This window comes from Lycium ferocissimum, chromosome 9 (assembly GCF_029784015.1).
Source record: "Lycium ferocissimum isolate CSIRO_LF1 chromosome 9, AGI_CSIRO_Lferr_CH_V1, whole genome shotgun sequence".
NCBI lineage: Eukaryota > Viridiplantae > Streptophyta > Magnoliopsida > Solanales > Solanaceae > Lycium > Lycium ferocissimum.
Genome location: NC_081350.1, coordinates 17972361 through 17993268, shown reverse-complemented (window position 1 = coordinate 17993268; position 20908 = coordinate 17972361).

Sequence of the window (20908 nt, the reverse complement as noted above, 5' to 3'; positions counted from 1 at the left end):
TGTTAAATACATTTTCAATTTTTTTTTTTCAATTCCAATTTTAATTTCAAATATTGGTTGACATTACTACAAATTATAAGTGCAAACTTATTCGGAGAACTACTGTGTCCAGCATACCAGAGGATCTCTTACATTTCTCGATATTGTCCATTGTTCCCAAAATGACAATAAGGGAAAATAAAAGCTTTTGAATCATTGATATCCAATGTACTGAAAGTGAAAGCTTTTGAATCATTGATATTTATGATATGTGTTAACGGGGCCGAATTTAGTAACTAAATTTGGGACACGTGAACACACGGTCTCTCCGTAAAACTAGGATTTTATGTATATATTTTTTTTAAAATTGGCATAATATTACCTGCTGGAACACATACTACAAGACGGCTAAATGGTTCACTTGGTAGATGGTTGAATAATTTACTAAGAGGACAAGGGATCAATTCTCCCAAAACAAAAGCAATGTTGAGAAGAGGATCAAGACAAGATCGTGTTCAATGTAATAGCAGTTCGATGGAAATTAAGCATTACTCCCCATCCATTTTACTTGTCATCATTGTTAAAAATAATTGATTCAAAATGCTTGTTATTTTAGAAAATCAAGATAGAATTACTTACTCTAATAAATTTGGAAATAAGTTAATGAGGTGAAAGAAGAGTAATATCAAATTGAGATCTAAGAACAAATAAGGGTAATATAATCAAATTATTCTTTTAGTTAATATTTTCTTAAGGAGCATGCAAATAATAAATACGACAAGTAAAATGGACTGACAGGAGTAAATCACCCTCTAGAGAACTGGTAATGACGAATAATCATTCAAATTCTCCTTTTCAAGAAAAAAATTCCACATTTTAAGTGACACAAAAATAACAAATTAGTAACCCCAATAAATACCAGCCCTTGCAGTAGAAGACGTCAAATTTTTCTGGTTCACACCAAAGAGACAGAAAAATTAAATAAAAGTATAATTAAGATAATTTAAAACTGGTAAAAGAGCATTAAGTAAGTGAGAAGTCTCATATTGTAAGACCTCCACACACCTGCCTGTGTGTGCTCTTGATTTGAGTGGAGTCTTGAGAAAGATTGTCTTTAAGGAAAAAATGGTTAAATGGTTGTGAGTTTGTGACTGAAGGAGCATGAATGTTGGGATGGTCGTACTAACTGTTCATAGGCATAAGGCTTAAAAAAAAAAAAATACTCCTATTTAAATTATTTCTTCTTCTCAACACATCTTTTGGGTTAGAGTTTATTCCGAGAGGCTTTTTTTTTTTTTTTTTTACTCCCTCCAGATAAAAAAAGAGTTCACTTAGCCTTTTTTTCTTGGATCAAAGAAAGAATTTACTTAGCAAATCAAGAAAGAATTAACCTTATTTTTTCATATTTGCTCCTATTAATTGTTATATGATCAAATCTCAATGCCTATTTAATTAGGGGTAGTTTAGTCAAATTACCTATTTTTGTTTAGAAGTTAGTATTTTCTTAAGGTGTGTGCAAATGGCTAAGTGAACTCTTTTTTTTATCTGGAGGGAGTAATAATTTTAATAAATAGGATAATTAGGTTTTTAAAAAGAGTATTTACATAATTTAACTTTCATGTTAGTGAGTTCATGCTTTTAATATATATATATATATATGATACTACCAACTTCTAATGAAAACAAAAACAACAGCAAAAAAGAAAGAAAGAAGGACAACTTTTAATCACATAGTCAGTTTAAAGAGTTTCTTTCCAGTTCCTTGAGGCAAATATTATGACAACACCTAAAACAAAAACGAAAAAAACAAAAAAACTATGGGAAGACCTGGACATCGCATAGTTTAGCTAAAAACAATAGTATTATTCTAATTTCTATGATGGAATTATTATCCGTCTGACCGTCTCATACTTTATTTCATTTTTGCAAAGACTTTAATGGAAACTTAACAGTAAGATCATTCCCTTTATGGCTTTATGTACTGAAGTAGTATAAATTCCCTGTTAATTTACTTTTTACTTAGAAAAACCAGACTTGTAATTTCTTTATAATTTGACCTTTTCTTAGGTAATGGAGCTCATATGACTGATATGAGTTAAATGGCCGCCAGCAAAGTTTAGGTGTATAGAGTATTTTCTGGGACAAATAATTTTAAATATTTTATTGTCGAATGAAAACAGTCTTTATCTCACCTTGAATAAATATCATTTAATTAACATTTTTTAACAATAGAAAACAGTAATAGTGACCTGAATCATGCCTCTCTTTCCCATATATACAATGACTAGCATAATTTTCATTTTCTAGCCTTTAAAAAAAAATCTTTTCATATATGAGTGAGTAGCAAAATCATTGCATGCATTGACGTAACTAAGAAGTACATAAATAGTGAAGGAGATCTAACATTTAGCTAGAGATATTAATACTACATGTACTATTTTTTAAAAAATAAATTAAGCCATCACCGTTAGGTTGTGAGCCTAAGGTGTGGGGGTTTGGCTTGGACTCCTACCATGTAATATTATGTAAGGAACTTACAATGACTTGAGGGGCACGTGAAACCTTGCCTCAAGTCTACAAAAGAGATTGTAAAACAATCTAAGGAAAATAACAAAATCCTTTCCATAATTAAAAAAGAAATTAACTAACAAAAGAGTTACATTTCTCATATTTCCTTCTAAAAGTAGGGGTTTGCCATTTGTCAAGTTGAAGTAGTCCCTTTGCCTCTCTTAGAAGATCTTGAAGAGAGTGATATAAGGTCCTGTTTCCACTTGTAGATGCCATCTTAGGCAATAGGTTAGCCACTTGATTTGCTTCTCTAAGACAATGAGAGATGATATGAGTAGTTCTGCTAAGCATTCTTGAAGTACTGTTGATGGTATGTTTGAGTTTCAAGTTGTTTGTATCTTGTTGGATGCGCATGTTAGTAATCAAAAGGGAATCAAGTTCAAGGTGAAGATTGATGTGTCCATGCTGATATAAAGTCCTGTTCCCACTTGTAGATGCCATCTCAGCCAATAGGTTAGCCACTTGATTTGCTTCTCTAAGACAATGGGAGATGATATGAGTAGTTCTGCTAAGAATTCTTGAAGTACTGTTGATGGTATGCATGAGTTTCAAGTTGCTAGTATCTTATTAGATGAGCATGTTAGTAATCAAAAGGGAATCAAGTTCAAGGTGAAGATTGATGTGTCCATGCTGAATATAGTACTCCACACCATATTTAACATCATTAGCCCCAGTATGATTACTACTTTATGTCTGAACTGGAGTAGAGAAAGCAAAGATGAAGTCACCATTGTCCTTCCTAATCACCATCAATTTCTGCTTTGCCAGATGATTTGATGAAGGTGCCATCAGTATTTAGTTTGATGGTTCCATTTTGAGTTCTAGTCCAATTAACAGGAGTGCATCTGATAACTGATTTGAGTCTTTCAATCATGCTGCAAGTAATAGCCCAACTCCCTCCTATGTTAATGCTACTTGTACTACGTTATATATCTTGGGAAATTCTTAAGCTTTTCTTGCAGCTTCAATCTCAAAAAGACGGTAAAACAACAACATCGTCAACAATCAATGCCGATCCTTGAGTTCCCTCTAGACTATACTCCCCCGGTTCAAAAAGAGTGTCCAATTACTCTTTATTTTTTTATTCAAAAAGAGTGTTCACTTATCAAATCAAGAAACAATTAACCTTATATTTTCAGATTTGCCCTTATTAAGTGTTAAGTAACCAAATTCCAATACCTATTTAATTAGGAGTAATTAAGTCAAAGTACCTATTTTTGAGTTCGTATTTTCTTAAGGGGTGTACAAATGGCTAAGTGGACACTCTTTTTTAACCGGAGGAACTAGTAGTAGCACACCACTAAAAAAATCACTATTTGCTAATTTCTCAATGAAAAATATTCAGTGGCAATTCTCGAATGTCGGTGGGAAAAACTTAAATAGTAGTGGAAAAATTGGGAAATTTCCTAGCGTTTCAATGGGAACCTGTTTCCCACCATGCGCTTTCTCAGTGAGCTAATTCGGTGAAAATGAAGTGGAAAAATCATATTTTAAGACACAATTTCCCACGGAATGTCCGGGAAGAAGCCTCTATTTCTAGTAGTGACAAAAAGCGAATCTTTAACAGCATTATATTGTCATGCACACAATTTCCAGGCTCTTCTTTTTAATTTCCATTTTGTTCTTCATCACATGTTCCAGAGATTGTTGAATAATTATACAAGAGACCTGAGGATCTAAGATGAGCCTTAAGCTCTTCCATATTCCCTATAACAGTAAACCTTCCACAATAAAAATCTGCAGACTATGTATTTGTCTTAAGCTTGTGAGCATACGATCGAGGAAAGTTTAAGAACCTTTTAATTATTTGGTTTGAATTGCGTGTTAAAGAAATATGTCTTGCTCTAACACATTTGCTTGCTTCTATATCAGAAGCAATTTTTTTAAAGATTATGTCTTGCTCTACTATTAAAGAAATATGGGAGAAATTGCATACATAATATGAAGGGTCAGAAAAGACCAGAACGATAAAAATTATCACTTTGAAGAGACAGCTGGAGAACTTGCGAACGGAGGAGACCGAGAGCGTAAAGAAATATTCAGACAAGTTGATGAAACTTGTGAATCAAATTCGAATATTAGGAGAGGATATTCCAGAAGAAAGGATTGTTGAGAGTGCTGATAAGTTTGCCCGAAAAATTTGATTCGAAAATCTCCTCTTGAAGATTCTAGAGATATTGCAAAGATGACCTTTGCGGAATTGATTAGTGTTCTTGAGGCACAAGAACAGAGAAGAATGATGAGATCACACATAACGAATATGGTCTAGAGCTAGCTTTGCAAGCCAAGGCTGTGATCGACTCAAAATCCTCGAAGAATGGCAAGCAATTGAATGAGAAAGAAAAAGGCTACAAGAAAAAAGATGTAGCTACACCTTTTTGCAGCCATTGCAAGAGAGATAACTACAATGAAAATGATTGTTGGTACAAGGGAAAAAATCCACCACCTTCAAAATGTAGATATTGCAAAAAGAAGGAACACATAAAAAAGTTTTGTTTTCAGAAGCAGAGGCACCAGGAACAAGAATCACCTCAAGAACAACATGCAAACCTTGCAGCAAATGAAGAAGAGGAGGAGACAACTTTGCTACTGATGCTCTGGGAGGAAGATGCTGAAATCCATAATTAAGAAGTTGAAAAATATCTTGTAAATTTCGTCCACAAGGTTCAAGTGGGGATTTTGAAAAATGAACCTTATGTGTTGGGAAAAAAAGGTCTTTTTTGATACATGAATTGTCTTAGTTCATGTATAGGAAATTAATTATGATACATGTATTTTTATAGTTTGTTTATCAACTAGGGAAGATGAAAGTTGTTCATGAACTAGGGAATAAGATGAAAATTGTTTATCAACTAGGGAAGATGAAAAATGTTCTAGAACTAAATTAGGTACATGCTAGAAGAGAATCTATAAATACCTATGTAGTTTCAAGTCAAGTTGAGTGGAACAAAGAAGAGTCGTTGCCTCACTTGTCTTCAAGAGAGAATTTGAGTGATTAAGAGTGCTTCCCCTCCCCCGATTTTCTAACATATAGAACAAAAAAATTAAAGTAGAAAAGAATTATGCCGCCCTTTTATGGTAGGAAAATTAAACCTGCATGATATATTTTTTTGGTAATTGAAACCTGCATAATGTATTTTTTTGGTAATTGAAACCTGCATAATATTAATTAATTACTTGCACGTTACATAAAAAAGCTTTTTATTTTTCACTTATATTAATCATCCTTGTTCAGTTTATACTTTGAAAAAGGAATAGAAAATAAAGGATCTACAAGTTAGGGATGTTGAACAAAAAAAGAAAAGCTATGGATTGTATATTGAAATAGAAAGATTCATTAATACGTTAGAATTTAGCTGCAAATATAATAGAATCAAAAGATAAAGACATAATTAAACATAGGCATACACAATCAGAGCCTTGCCACTGGCCAAATTAGATAAACATACCACTTAATTAAACAAGCCAATCTATCTATACTTATATATAAGAATAAAGCTGGGAATGAGCTCGCTGATGTGGCATGTCTCATTGCTTGTGATCACTATTTATCTTTTTTCTCAGAATTTTGAATTTTTTTGAACCTAAAAAACCACCAAAAGGAATTTAATATATCTTTCTAATTTATTGACATTTATTTCATTTCTTGTAATCCCTCTAGTTGCCTTCTCTTTCTTTATTCTTTCACGACGAAGACTGGAAGTGAATTTATTTTGCACATCTTTTTGGCCTTTACTTCTCATTAATCTCATATTAAATGCATGATTAATTTCTTCATTCCCAAAGCAAGAGTATAACGGCTTAAAATGAAAATAACGGTGCAATTACATCCTAAAGGCTAAAAATCATCTTAAATTCCAGCTAATGTAACGACTATTATGCTAAATAAATAATGCTGCAACCTTCTTCCTCTTCGCATCTGGATTTTATCCTCTCTTTAGTCCCATCTTCATCTTCATAATTGTTTGTGTATTTTAATGATTTTTTATTTTTGGAACTTTACGGTATGGTTTCCTATCCCTTCTATCTATTCTAGCCTCCTGTTTCATTTTCTGATATTAACATGACACGATTCATCAAAATTAAAACTGATTTCTTTTTTATATGTAGACTTTAGATGCACAGTGATTTGTCGTGATTAAGAAGTCATCACTAGCCAAAGATGCATATGCTCGAATATTTCGAATTTGCGTAAGCTGCGAGCCTCCGACAAACGGAACAAAGAACTCTCAAAGTGAAAAGTAATCTCATGTATACGAAAAAATTATGGATTCTACAGAGTTAACTAGAATTTTCTCTCTCGATCACATTAAGCTAATTTTCCACCACTTTTCTTTTTTCTTTTTGTAAGTGTAATTCTTGCCGTTCATATGTAATGGTTATTGTGAATTCTATACAATTTATATTTTTGTTTCATGAATATCCCCTAGATAAAGTTATCTCTTTCATTCCATATTTGAAAGTACAAATATCGTAAAAGAATCACTGTATGAGCTTATATGTTAACCTACCAAGTTTTTGGATCAAGATCAAAAAAGTTATCGCTTTTTATCCTATAATAATCAATTTTATTAATGATCATATTTTTCTCCATTTGTTAGTCCTTTGATATTCATATTGTTCATTTATGTTACCCAAGTTGTGAGAAAAATAAAAAGATGGTGACAATATTTTGCTTAGGTTTCAAAGAAACGTGGCTTCTAATCTTCTTATTTATAACTTCAGGTGAGAGAAAATCAGGATGCTCGGATGGTAATCGAACCTTATTTTTTCCTTGCCATTATATTCAATGCATTTGTATGTTAAAATATTATGAGGATTGTCAAGAAATTTGGATTGGTTTCAAAATCATCGCTTTAGTCATTACTGAGAGTAGGATTATTTTTATATTGTTTTTTTTCCTTTCGTTTGTTAATTGGAAAGTAATTTTAATTATTTTTCTTAAATTTAGTATTTTATGCGTCTGGAGTTGTAGTTTTTATTTTTATTTTTTAATTTCTTTGTTTATATATCACATCGATGCTCTTAGAGAAAATTATGTTCGAGGCTAAACAAACACGAGTTATGTTCTTATTCTCTTTTTGTTTTGTTCCTTCATATTTCTTTTGTTTTAGTAAAGTTTATTCACTTTTATGCTTATTAACATGTTAATTCTACTCTTTGTATATTTAAATTATCAAATTCCTTTCCTTGGTGAAAAAACTGTAGGCAATAATATCGATTTCTTTATTTTAATTATCTATTGATAATTTTCTCTGTATTTTCTTTTCACATTTGTAAGATTTTATATTTTATAATCGCACGAAGCGTGGACATATGCACTAGCTTAAAAATAAAAATGAAAGGAATCAATTGAATTTATTAAGTTTCCTAAACTTCTATGACAGGGTTAACTTAAACAAAACAAAACAAAAAGCAAAAGGAAATAATAAAATTTAGGGAATTTAATCCCATCAATAATGACTGAATATATTTAATTGATGCATTTTCATTTATTTTCTTTTGTATTTGTTTTACGGTTTCCTTTCCTTTGTAATTATGAAAAAGAAACACGTCTCCGATTTTCACCCCCTGATTTTTACATTACCATTTTTTCCACTTTTAGTAATTACTATTATTTTTTATTTTTCTTAATTTTTCATATATTGATTTAAATGAATCTTTATTTTTCTTAAGCAAAGTATATATATACTGAATTAACCTTCGCAAAAAAAATTTCTTTTCATCAAATTTTTTTATACATGATGTTAAAAGAATCATGAAAAGATATTTGATCAATAGAGATTAATTCTCATAATTTAATTAGACTTCAATGGAAGCCTCTATGGTTCCCTTTGCCTTAATATTCTCTTCATTAATAATCACACTGATTTAATTTAAGGCATATTAATTTCATTTAGCTCAGTAACAATTGGATTTATTTCTGAACTCACCATTGCACTCAACTTCACAACATCAACAATCTGCTCTTTCAGTATTTCTTCAAGAAGCTTAAGCTCTTCAACAATTGTTTCTGTATTTTCTAATTTTTCAGACTATTTTACTTCTTCCGTGACCTTTTTCGCTTTCTTGTAAATCAAGTAAAGAACCATTTGAAGCACTCCAAGGGTGAATCCAAGCACATTTGCAATCTATATCAATAGAAGGATAAAAGAGCTTCTCTTGTGTAGAAAAATAAAGTACACGGTCAAATGTATAAATCAGCAAGCAAAGTGAAAAGCAGATTTGAAATATAAAGGAAAAAATGAAACAAAATAGAGGATAAAAGAGCTTCTTTTGTGTGATTTCTTAAGTGAATAAGATCTAATAGCATTGTCCGTGAAATGTAAGACACAGAAACTAAGTCTAATGAATAGAGAAGTTAAAGATGAAGGACTGCATAGGTGAACAACTGCTGCTAAGTGGTTTTGAACACCCGACCTAAGGACTTTCTTGAATCTGCTAAACCATTATTTCAGCGGGCCACATTTAAGAGATGGGGCATTTTATTGTTCAATTATATACGCTTTGAAAGATAGAGTTAAATTACAAATCTGTACTATTAACAAATTGAAAATATAAAGAAGGAAACGTCCAACACTCCATATACGTAGCTCTCTCACCATCAAGACATCTAACTGATATTATGTTAAATCTAATGTAGTCAAGCCACACCTACAACATGAAATCTAGAGCAAAGTGTGGTAAATTTTTGGGCAACAAAGCATGACTTAAAACAAACTCAAATTTACCCTTTGCTTTGAGCTAGTGATTTGTGTTTCTCAAGTACTCTGTCTCTATCGAAACATATGTTTCAACAGTCATATATTTTCTTCCACAATGTTTGCAAGAGTCAATAGAAACTTGTATACATTTCTTTTTTAGTAGATTACATAAACTATGTGGATGAATTAGCAAATGTATTTTACTGAAAGACATTGTAGACATTCCTAACAATTAGATATGCATGATAATATAAACAAGAAATGCTAATTTAATTGAAGCATATAAGGAAGAATCTCAGTACAATAGTTCTCAAGGATGCGAGATATACACAAAATTGAATTCTATATTGTAACATCAAGGAATGGATTGAAGAGCTTGGAAAGTGGAGGCGATCAAATTTAAAATAATTAGGAGGTGCCTCTAACATAAGTGTGAGATAGATATTGTCCAACAAATTGAAGTCATAAATATGAGTTTTCTTTTGCTCCAAGAGTAGAAAAAAGATGGGAAGGATATTAATCAATTTATTTAGATCTGTTGAACTTAATCTGAGGATAAGCAAATTGATGAGGGGTGTAATCACAAGTAATATTTGTTCTAGACACCTAACAAAGCAATCACATAACCATCTCTTTATAGAATAACACCAGGCTGAATTTGGATTGTCAGATTCTTGACAATGTGGAGATTATCACTAAGAAACTTTATGGTTAAAAGGATATTCATGACTGAGTGAGGTAATTTGTCTTTTGTTATTGTACATCTTTTCCCTGCCTATAAAAAAATATCAAAAGTATAATTCGGAGCTACCACTCTGTTTCGTTATGGATCATTTTCCATTACTATTAGTTGTGTCAATATGCATGAAAAAACATTACATATTACAGACACACCCTTTATAATTACGACTTAGTGAAATCTCTCAAAAAAAGATTCCAATAAATGTTAAGTCTAAAGATCCATCATAACACTAAAATAAATTATCTTCTTTGTCTTTGATTTCGAATCTAAACTAACACTGCTTCAGGGTAAACAATACTTAGTAGCTTTAAGTTTCACAAGGAATATACCTACATATGAAAATCATACGATGCCCTATAGGATGAGAATTAGAGAAAAGCGAAAATAAAGGAATATTACCCTGAATAGTGTAAGCGCGATTACGACGACCGCCACTACCACCACAGCTTTGGTTTATATTCCTCATAACTCTCTCACTCTTGTTTCTTTTTCTGCAATTTATCTCCATTAGAAATTGAAAAGAAAGATATGGAAGCAGCCGTTGGCCAGAGTATAAATACCGACTATATGAGAAGTAGTAAAAATTGATTAGCAGAATACACATATCCTTACTGTACACCGACAACATATCCTGCAAAAATCAAGAAACAGAAATCCTGAAATTAACAATTAAAAAATTAAAAAATTAAAATAAATTCCCAAACAAGACTCGGATAATAAATAGGCTAAGCTTATCATGAGGGACAAATGGTGCCTACAAGGCTACAAAGCCTCCCTCAAATTATGTAGAAGAGCATATCAAATGGACGTACCAACCACGAAAAATTAATAGAGCCACCAGAAGGATTGGTGAAAAAGTTTCATTATATATAAAATGAAAAGAGGTTTCAGTATCTTATTACTCAAAAATGGCAGTGAATCAAACCAGTATCAGAAAAAACAAATATTTAATTTGGAATAAAGGTATTTTAAGTTCAAAATTATCAATAACTTGCAAAGATAACAAAAACATCAATTAGCTTATTCTCCGTCCACAGTATATAACGACTTATGAATGCAGGAAAATACGATGTAGTAATAATATAGAAAAATAAAGTTATTGTTCTTCTAAATGTTTTGAATACTACAAATTATCCAGTCAGAGATATTCCTTGGACATACCAGATATGAAAATAGCCAAAATAACCTGCAGTATTATAAAAATGTAATAGACGAAGATGAAGGAACATGAAAGAGTTATTCGAAGAAGGTGATGAACCAGACAATGAGACAAAGCATCAGTGGCCATGGCGATGAAACCTAGAAAAAGAGAGACGAAAACGATATGCTTTATCGCCAGGTTTCTTCTTAAAAAACACGTAACAATGAGTGCTTGGTCCCAAGTCTGTCTTCCAAAGAAGCTTGGTGGGTTAAATATTAAGGGATGCAGTTCATGGAATATAGCCTCTGTGGGTAATCTATTATGACAGTTAGTTGAAAAACAAGACACTTTATGGGTAAGATGGGTGCATGGAATATATATGAAGAATGAGGATCATATATGGATGTATCAAGCCCCAGTTGTCTGTAGTTGGTATTGGAAAAATTGTTATTAAACTGTGTGCAGAAACTTCAGGAAAAACACAGAAACCAGAAACTGAAAACCAGAAATTGAAAACCAGAAAACAGAAACTGCGTAAACTCAAAAAAAAAAAAAATGCAGAAACAAAGAAATATCCGAGACCACAGAATTCACTGTGTGTCCTTAAGGAATTTAATCCCCTCACTGTACCCGAGGTTATGGATTACTTCTCCTGGTGATAAAAACAGAGATAATTGTCGTAGGAGTAGCGGTACCTCAAATGCCAATGACTTTGTCGAACTCAAGAACTGTAACAAATCGCACACTGACTCAGTTTTGATTTTGGAGAAATATGCAGAATGCAAGAATACAAAAAGATTTCGAAATTTTCAGTGCTGGAAAAATGAGATAATTTTAGTTTATATAGCCGCGAATATACTTGTTCCGAACAGGTTGGTGACTGTTCGGAAAGCCCTTGCCTTTTCTGAAATAATAAGAACGTTGGGAGTTTAAATTTATTCCGTGAAATTTAAATTAATATTAATATTTTCGGCGGAATAAATTTGGTCCAAAAAGATTATCAATCAATCAGATCATTTGACCGAATCTGAAGCCGAGCCGAGCGACGACGACGGCGCGAGGGGAGTCCCTCTTCTCAACGCTTTAAGAGCTAGAAGATGTGCTTTCTAATATAAGCACATAACTTTCCCTTTCTACCACCAATGTGGTACAAAGCTCCTTTTCAAAGGAACTTTACTTTAAACTTCATTTTCCTTCCATTGTCTTTTTCCCTCCATTTTTCATTCACACCAACTTAGCTAGCTTCAATCATTAACTAGCTTTAACAATCCCCCACATGAATGAGGAATAGCTATATGATGAAAACATGCATTAAAAAAAACTGTGTGATTCGTAAGAAAGGATTAATCGCAGCTGGATAAGTAGATTTCTCTTTGAACTTTCCGTAGTGAACATATGTCGGATATACTCGGTCAATCGGTAGATTTGATATCTTTGAACCGTCGAGCTGGTGTATACCTAGACAACCACATGTCACACAATTAACCGCTTTAACCGTCTCGTCTTCATTGTTTTGTTCGTTTCGGCCATGAACAACACTTCTTGTTCATAAGTGAGAATCGTCTTCTAGGAATTCTCCGCCGGATTACACTTCACACCCTTACATGTGATTCCTAAATGTGTTATCCAAAGAGATACACTATTTGATATACCCCGTATCAAACTTAGAAACCATTAAAAAGCCTTAATGCTTTATCCTGGTACTGAACATTGTCTTATCACGAGAATGGACTAAAAAGGTTATTTTGACAATGTTGAACCGTCATCAATGACTTTGTTTGATCTCTTTGAACCTAAATCTTAGGATCTCCAGTCTTCTAGGTAGAGTTACCGCCATGATGACTTGTCCTCGGCCATAGTCCCATTCCCTTCGATGATCTTTCAACCACCTCTCTAGTTAGGCCTTTAGTTAGTGGATCCGACACATTATCTCTTGACTTAACATAGTCAATTGTGATAATTCCACTAGAGAGTAGTTGTCTAACGGTATTATGTCTTCGTCATATGTGACGGGACTTTCCGTTATACATAGTGCTCCCGGCCCTTTCTGTTGCCGCTTAGCTATCACAATGTATGCATATAGGAGCCAATGGTTTGGGCCAAAATGGAATGTCTTCTAAGAAATTCCGGAGCCATTCAGCTTCTTCACCGGTTTTGTCTAAAGCTATGAACTCAGACTCCATTGTAGAGTAGGCGATACATGTCTATTTGGATGACTTCCAAGACACTGCTCCTCCACCAATGGTAAAAACGTATCCACTTATGGATTTTGTTTCAGTTGATTCGGTGATCCGATTTGCATCACTGTATCCTTCAATAACTACAGGATACCTGTTATAATGCAAAGCAAAGTTTTGAGTATGTTTCAAATATCCCAAAACTCGTTTCATTGCCAGCCAATGGTTTGGTCGGGATTACTAGTGTAGCGACTTAGTTTACTTATAGCACATGCAATATCAGGCCGCGTACAGTTCACGATATACATCAAACTTCCCAACACTCTGGCATAATCCAATTGAGAATGACTTTCACCTTTATTCTTAGCAAGAGCAAGGTTCACATCAATTGGTGTCTTTGCAACTTTAAAGTCCAAATAGTTAAACTTTTCAAGTACCTCATTATCAACATGTCATCCACGTACAAATAAAAAATGACTACGTGGTTCGGAGTGTTCTTAATGTAGACACATTTATCATACTCATTTATCTTGAATCCATTTGACAACATCGTATGGTCAAATTTTGCATGCCACTGTTTGGGTGCTTGTTTTAGTCCGTAAAGAAAAATAAGTTGACACACCTTCTCATCTTTCCATGAAACTACAAACCCTTCGGGTTGTTCCATGTAAATTTCTTCCTCCAAATCTCCATTTAAGAAGGCTGTTTTTACATCCATTTGATGGATTTCATGACCGTACACGGCGGCTAATGCTACTAACACCCGAATAGATGTAATCCTCGTTACCGACAAGTATGTATCAAAGTAATCAAGATCTTCTCGTTGTCTAAACCCTTTAACAACTAGTCTTGCTTTATATTTATCAATAATACCATCATTTTTCATTTTTCTTTTGAAAATCCATTTGGAACATAAAGGTTTGTTCCCTGGAAGAAGATCAACCAATTCCCAAGTATGGTTGTTCAACATGGGATTCTATCTCACTATTGATTGCTCGCCTCTTTCCAAAATTGAGCTCGATGAAGACATAGCTTCGTTGAAAGTTCGAGGCTCATTTTCTAACAAAAATGTTAGAAAATCTGGTCCAAAGGAAGTAGACGTCCTTTGACGTTTGCTACGTCTAGAATTTTCTTCATCATGAACAGTTTCCTTTGTTTCTTCCCGAGGTTGTTTAGATCCATTGCTAGATGACTCACATTCCCTCTTATACGGATATATGTTTTCAAAGAAGTCAGCATTATCTGATTCAATTATCGTATTCACCTAAATGTCGGGATTTTCTAATTTTGAACGAAAGAGATGCCTTACTATTTGTGGCATATCCTATGAAAACACAATCAACGTTTTAGGTCCACCTTTTACCCTTTTGGTTTAGGAACTTGCACCTTAGCCAAACACCCCACACACTTTGAAGTATTCCAAATCGGGCTTCCTTCCTTTCCACTTTTCGTATAGAATAGATTGTGTTTTGGGGGCACTCAATCGAGTATTCGGCTAGGCGTTAGATAGCTTCCCCCATAAGTTACAAGGGTAAAACTTATTAACGGGGCATTCATCATTTATTTTAGTGTTCTATTTTTTCTTTCCGCAATTTTGTTGGATTATGGCGAGTAAGGAGTAGTTGTTTGATGAATGATGCCATATTCTAAGCATATTTGTTCAAAAGGAGATTCATATTCGCGGCCCCTATCACTCCTTATGATTTTAATCTTTTTTTTAAGTTGAGTCTCAACTTCACTTCTGTATTGCCTGAATGCCTCAATTGCTTCATCTTTACTATTAAATAAATAAACGTAGCAATATCGCGTACTATCGTCAATAAAAGTTATGAAATACTTCTTTCCATCGCGAGATGGGATTGACTTCATGTCACAAATATATGTATGGATTAAGTCTAAAGGACTTGAATTCCTTTTCAATTTATAAGCATGTTTAACATACTTAGATTCAACACGGATTTGACATTTTGATTGATTGCATTCAAACTTAGTCAATACTTCCAAACTAATCATTTTTCGCAAGGTCCTATAATTGACATGTCCTAAACGTGAATGCCATAAATCATTTGACTCAAGCAAGTAAGACGAAGCAGAAACTTTATCATTATCAACGACCAATACATGTAGTTTGAAAAGGCCCTCTGTGAGGTAACCTTTTCCTATGTACATCTCGTTCTTACTTATTACAACCTTGTGTGAAACATAAACACACTTAAAACCGTTCTTCACTAAGTCCCATAGGACACTAAATTTTTCCTATTATCGTGAACATGACAGCGTTGTCGAGAGTCACCACCTTGCACAGAGGTCATCTTCAAGAAGATCTTTCCATAACCTTCAATCTTGGCCGTTGCAGAATTTCCCATAAATATGCTCTCATCGGGCCCGGCGGGAGCATATGAAGCGAAGGCTTCTCTAATAGCACAAATGTGGCGAGTGGCACCAGAGTCAATCCACCACTCTTTCGAATTTCCCACTAGGTTGCACTCAGACAACATAGCGCACAAGTCATCAACTTCCTCGTTTGTTTCAACCATATTAGCCTGACCCTTCTTCTTTTTCTTTTTTCGATACCCGGCAATCGCAACCTTTGTGTCCGATTTTCCTACCAACTGTGCGCTTCCCTTGAATTTCTTCTTGTTGGGATAGTTCCTTGGTCCCGATGCCTTTTTCCTCTTTTTTAGATTCGTTGGGGCAGTTTCAACAATATGTGCTCCCCCTATGATTGATTTCCCATTAGCCTTCTTCTCTATTGCCTTGTTATCTTCCTCGATTCTCAACCGAACGATGAGATCTTCTAGTGCCATCTCCTTTCGTTTGTGTTTCAAGTAATATTTAAAGTCCTTCCATGAAGGAGGCAACTCTTCTATTACTGCCGCAACTTGAAACAGGCCACTAATCACCAAACCTATAACAAACAATATGTAAGTAATGGCACACTTAATACTTTCGTTTGCTATTAATTAGACTTATGCCTTGGTAGAGATCGTGAATGATAACACAAACTCTTGAACTTGAGTAATAACGACTTGCCATCTACCATTTTTAGTCCGGGGAATTTGGGCGATAAACTTCTTCAATCGGAGTCCCGCTTTATATTTCTTTTCCAACGCATCCCATAGTTCTTTTGAAGTTCCCACATTACTATAGACGTTGTAAAGATCATCCTCCAATCCGCTAAGAATATAATTCTTGCATAAAAAATTTGAGTGCTTCGAAGCCTCAGTTACAACAAAACGTTCATTCTCAGGTGTTGATTCCGGCAGAACAGAACGACCTCCTTAATAAACTTTTAAAGGCTTAAAATAGTTAAATAGAAAAACATCTTTTGTTGCCATCGTTTGAAATCAATCCCAGTGAATTATTCGGGCTTCTCTGCCGGAGCCGGTGCTGGTACAGCACGACTGGAGGACGCAGCATTGCTCGTAGAGCCAACCGCGGCGGTTGGTGTGGCAGTAGCAGTAGCATTCAAATTTAGAGCTAGGTCTCCCATTTCTATCGTAGGAGTAACGGTACCTCAAACGCCAACGACTTCATCGAACTCAAAAATGGTAACAAATCGCACACTGACTCAGTTTTGATTTTAGAGAAATATGCAGAATGCAAGAATACAAAAGATTTCAAAATTTTCAGTGCTGGAAAAATGAGGTAATTTCGCCTATATAGCCCCCCGAATATACCTGTTCAAAATAGGTTGGTGACTGTTCAGAACAGGTTGGAACGTTGGGAGTTTAAATTTATTCCGCGAAATTTAGTTTAATTATCAATTAATATTTTCTGCTGAAATAAAAAAAAATAATGGAAGGAAAATGAAGTTTAAAGCAAAGTTCCTTTGAAAATGAGCTTTGTACCACATTGGTGGTAGAAAGGGAAAGTTATGCGCTTATATTAGAAAGCACTTCTTCTAGCTCTTAAAGGGTTGAGAAGAGGGACTCCCCTCGCGCCATCATCGTCACTCGGCTCGGCTTCGGCTTTGGATTTGGATTTGGATTTGGTCAAATGATCTGATTGATTGATGGAAGGAAAATGAAGTTTAAAGCAAAATTCCTTTGAAAAGGAGCTTTATACCACATTGGTGATAGAAAGGGAAAGTTAGGTGCTTATATTAGAAAGCACTTCTTCTAGCTCTTAAAGGGTTGAGAAGAAGGACTCCCCTCGCACCGTCGTCGTCGCTCGGCTCGACTTCAGATTTGGATTTGGTCAAATGATCTGATTATTTCGGAAAAGCGAGGTCTTTCGACCGATCAACAACTTTTCCGAGGCATATTCACTTCGGTATATAAGCGAAATTACCTCATTTTCCCAAGACGCGAAAATTTCAAAATCTTTTGTATTCTTGCATTCTGCATATTGATCCAAAATCAAAACTGAGTCAGTGTGCGATTTGTTACCGTTCTTGAGTTCGACGAAGTCTTTGACCTTTGAGGTACCGCTACTCCTACGACAAGTATATCCGTTTCATCCTGGGAGGAAGTAATCCATAACCTCGGGTATAGTGAGGGGAATAAATTCCTTAAGGACACATAGTGAATTCTGTGGTCTCGGATATTTCTTTGTTTCCACATTTTTTTTAGTTTACGCGATTCCGTTTTCTCGGTTTTTCAATTTCGAGTTTTCGGTCGGTTTCGTGTGTTTTCTGAAGTTTCTTTTGACGCTTTAATAACAAGCTTAAGGAATTTAAATTATCTCTGTGTTAATCTTTTTCTGTTCAACGATTATAGAAGGTTAAAAGGAAAAAAAATAGTGTTCTTTAAGAAATAACTGTGCTTTCTAGAAATAAAGAGGAACTTGTATGTTGTTTGGAGACTAAAATCTTCGGATTTTCTACTCCGGTTGAGATTAAAGTTTTCGTAACTTTCTACTCATTTGGTTACTTGATTTGAAGATATAAAAACTTCATCGAGTATACAATATACAATTTCCTGCATTCGGTTTGGAATGTTTTTAATTCTGTTCGTGTAAACTTTACTCGGTTTGAAGAAATAAAATCTTCACCGTTGTGTATTAAATCTGTTTCTGTCAAAACTGATTCGGTTCGAAGATTTAAATACTTCATCATTTATTAGATTTTTCTATTGTTTCGTTTGCGATACAAATGGGACTTGTTATTAAACTGTGTGCAGAAACTTCAGGAAAAACACAAAAACTAGAAACTGAAAACCAGAAAACAGAAAATGCGTAAACTCAAAAAAAAATGCAGAAACAAAGAAATATCCGAGACCACAAAATTCATTGTGTGTCCTTAAGGAATTTAATCTCCTCACTGTACCCGAGGTTATGGATTACTTCCTCGCAGGATAAAACGGATATACCTGTCGTAGGAGTAGCGGTACCCCAAACACCAATGACTTCGTCGAACTCAAGAACGGTAAAAAATCAAACACTGACTCAGTTTTGATTTTTGAGAAATATGCAGAATGCAAGAATACAAAAGATTTCGAAATTTTCAGTGCTGGAAAAATGAGGTAATTTCAGTTTATATAGCCGCGAATATACCTGTTCAAAACAGGTTGGTGACTGTTCGGAAAGGCCTTGCCTTTTCCAAAATAATAAGAACGTTGGGTGTTTAAATTTATTTCGCGAAATTTAATTTAATTTTCAATTAATATTTTCGGCGGAAATAAAAAATAATAATTTCAGAAAATGAAGATTGAATTTAAATAAATTTGGTCCAAAAAGATTATCAATCAATCAGATCATTTGACCAAATCCAAATCCGAGCGACAACGACGGCGCGAGGGGAGTCCTTCTTCTCAACCCTTTAAGAGCTAGAAGAAGTGCTTTCTAATATGACCACATAACTTTCCCTTTCTACTACCAATTTGGTACAAAGCTCCTTTTCAAAGGAACTTTGCTTTAAACTTCATTTTCCTTCCATTGTCTTTTTCCTTCCATTTCTCATTCACCAACTTAGCTAGCTTCAATCATTAACTAGCTTTAACAAAAATATCAACTTTAAAGAGGAAATGAAGAACTAGTAGAGTCAAGGTAAGTACAACTTGACTCAATGTGACAGATACTCTATCACAAGGAGCTATAATGAGCTAATGGGCCTTACCCTAGGATGAGAGTAGCCAACCTTATTTGGAATGTTGTTGCACTGCCAAAACACAGATTCATTATATGGCTTGAATTTCAGAATAGACTTCTTACAAAAGAGAGGATCATGAGGAAGATACATATTCCAGTTAAAGATGAAGATTGTTCTCTGTTCCGACCAAGCCTCCAGAACTTCATTGCACTTATTCTCTACTTGTTCTTGGGTGAAAGAAGTAAATCATAGATTGGGATAACGAACTGGTATTCCTGTCTGTTCGAGCAGTGTAAAACAGGTGGTGCAACGGATACAAAGAAGGAAGTGGAAGCAGTTTAACGAAAAGGTGGTGACTGCAGTTTATGGAGCAGTTTTATACCACACTTGAAGGGCAAGGAATGAGAAGGTGTTTAGAAATTCTCTTGTGCAGGTAGACACAATATTGACACAGATTAGAAAGGAGATTATAGATAGAATAAAGTTACTTAAACATTCAAAGAAAGCTCATATCACGTAGTTAATGATTCGATCGATTTGTCTTGTAATAGATTTTTTCTATTGGAGGCACAGCGTCTTTTTTCTCTGCACCCTTCCTGGAAGGTGGTAGAGTGGTGAGGTGCTCCGTAGGGGTGTGTGTGTGTATGTGTGTGTGTTTTGTTGGTTAATGGTAATTTCATAGTAATTACCGGGAAAAAAATAAGTGGGTGCTTCAAAAGTCTGAAATGTCCTAGATTTCAATTTAATTGATCTTAAGCAATGTCGAAACCAGCATCTTTCTATATATAAAAATAACAATATCATCACATGTAATGAAGTAACTAACAAGTACATAAATATTGAAGGAGACCTAACATTTAGCCAGAGATATTAATTAATACATGTACTACGTTATCTTGGGAAATTCTTAAGCTTTTCTTGCAGCATCAATCTCAAAAAGACAGTAAAACAACATCATCAACAATCAATGTCAATCCTTGAGTTCCCTCTAAATTATAGTAGTAACAAAAAGCGAATTTTTAACAACATTATATTGTCATGCACACTGTTTAACTTTAAAATGGAGAAGAATTAAATTTATGCGTGATGCCAAAGATATGTGGCTCAATTCAATTAAAGATGAGATTACGTGATAAGTGAATAAGTAAATAAAAGATGCAGACCGACCAAATACTAATGATGATAGGCCTCGAATGCACCGAGGCTGGTGTCGAACCCTTTTTTAAGTGTGTTACACAATGAATAATGAAGATAAACTTCTGTACAACGGAAAATATCAATAGACTCAGATAATCTATTGCTTTTTTACATGAACTATTTCTCTCTTTGTTCCTTAACCCTTCAATGAATGGGGGCCTCCCTCTTTATATAATAGATGTGAGTCCTAACCCTAGTACAATTCTAAAAAGGCGGGAAAAGAAATTTGAAAGTGGCAATTTGTTCTGGGAATTGATCAAAAATATCCGGTTGAGGGCGGATATTCCAATCTCCTCCCTGGTTAAAGCCTGCTTCAACGCCCGTTCTAGATCAACCCGGAGCCTTATCCCGATAAGTGTTTGTTCTGCT